Genomic DNA, 2,186 nt, shown 5'->3' on the forward strand with positions numbered 1-2,186 from the left:
AAGTGTGTTTAACCACTTTCCCCCCAGAGTTAGAGATGCTTTGGTACACTTAGGTAAGCAGGCTGAAGGAGTTAAAAGGCAGTTCAAAGGAGGACGCCTGCTTTCCCAGAGGGGCTGTGACTCCAATTTGGGAAGCAGATTTTGCATGTGCAGCTGTCCCTGGACGACCAGCCGCGGAGAGCTCCCGAGCAGTGCATGGCTGGTGACACGGCCATAAATCCGCACCCGTGCGGAGACCGGGCTCCCTGGCCCCCTCTGCCCGCGGAAACACCGCGCCGAGCCCGCCTCAAAGTTGCATCTTAAACCAGCAGGCGGAAAGGGACTCGGCGGGGGAGAGCGAGCATCCCGCGGCGCCTCCGCCCCCCGCGGAGGCAGGATGCGCGGTGGGGGCTCCGCACCTCCTGCCGCTGCTCTCGCTGGTGCGGAAGCCAAGGCGGAAAGTGCGTGCCTGTGCCCGGGGGCGCTGCCTGCTCCTGCCCGGCCCTGCCCGCCCCCAGCCGCTGCCCGTCCGCCCGGCAGCGGGGCTGGGGCCCTCCGGTGCAGCCGCTCTCTCTGCTACTGCTGCTTCTTCAAAGATTTATATATGACATCTTATTTTAAATTAACTTTTGAGCCCTGGGTTTCATTCATCCATCCACGTACCCACCCACCCGCCGCCTGCCTATCTATCTTGCTACGMTGCGAAGCGACTTGCTTGCAGTTTCACCACCTCGGTCTCATCTCTGGGACCTATATATTCAGCTGACCTATATATTCATCCACTGCTTTTCTCTCAAACCGAGCCTCCTTCAGGTGCGAAGGGGTTGCAAAGGAGGAAAAAGAAAAAGCTTTTCCAAAAGCGGAAGGGGGAAGGAGGGGAAAGGGGGGGAGGCTGGGGGGTGCCGTGCAGCACGCCTCCCATCAAGCTGTCTTGACAACAATTACTAAAGTTTTTAATTAGCCTCTTGTTATAATTCATTTTATTAATTTTCTAAATCTCAGCCCATGAATTATTAACGGCGGCCCCGTAATTGTGTTTGCAGCGGCGCACGTGATGGCGGCGGCCCCGCCGCGCCGCGCTCTCCCCGCGTGGGTCCCCTCCGCGCCCCGGCTGGGGAAGGGGCCCGGGCGGCGCTGGGCCCCGCTATTTTATCAACTCTTAAATAACATAATTACCGATAATCAGACCCTCGTCTGGCAGGTGGAAACAGGTTCCCAAGCGGATTAGAATTCTGCTGCTGATCTTTTAAAAATCAAAAAAGCATGCCTCCGATTTGGAATCAGCAGGAAAATATAAAAAAGCTAAAAAAAAAAAAAAAAAAAAAAAAAAAAAAAGAGCGCAGGCTGAAACGCGAGATATAAATAACTGGAGGGATTTAAAATCGTTTGGGAAATGCCAGAATAACACAGGGCACCACCGGCGCTATCAAGCTTTATGCGCTCGAGTCCGTCAGAGTTAAAATAATTATCTTTCGACAAATCTATTTCTCTTCGGAGGAAAGGGGGAACACGGGGAGGCGGGGAGGGAGGCACATAAACCATAAAGTCAGTGCTGTAGGACACTTCATTCTCCTTCTGGGGAGCCTTTTTACTTGTTGAACCAGGACCGAATTAGTCTTAATATCACAGGAGAGTAAAAATCAATACGACCGTGGCAGTGGGTGTCTGTTACTCACTTATGATGGCCTAATCTAAGTTGAAAGCAAGCGGAGAGCAAGTGTTAGGCAGAAATTCCGGGAGCCAAACCGAGTCTAGCGGATTTAGGACTGGAAAATCACACTAAGAAAGCGGCGAGGTACCTCGGTTGTGGAGAAAAAGGCCGTTCAAGGGATGACAGCGCGGAAGCGTTCCAGGCAAGGGGCACAAGCTGGAGTGCAGGAGTCGTCGAGGTGGCAGCGTCCACCCTGCAGTGGCCTCGGCCCCTGGCACATGGGGTGAGGGGGGCTTATCTGTATTTTTTTTGATCACAAGTGGCCCTTCTCTATGCAAGAGGCTGAACACTGTTGGGAAATAAATGTGAACATATGTTCTGCCTCTCAGCCTTTTATCTTCCTTTTTTCCCCCTCGGATGCAAAAGTTTTAACAGTCCTTAGGTTAAACCTCATAAACTCTTTTCTTTCTTTCTTTCTTTCTTTCTTTCTTTCTTTCTTTCTTTCTTTCTTTCTTTCTTTCTTTCTTTCTTTCTTTCTTTCTTTCTTTCTTTCTTT

The sequence above is a fragment of the Malurus melanocephalus genome, unplaced genomic scaffold, assembly GCF_030028575.1.
Source record: "Malurus melanocephalus ecotype Western Australia unplaced genomic scaffold, MMel_1.1 scaffold_229, whole genome shotgun sequence".
NCBI classification, from domain to species: domain Eukaryota; kingdom Metazoa; phylum Chordata; class Aves; order Passeriformes; family Maluridae; genus Malurus; species Malurus melanocephalus.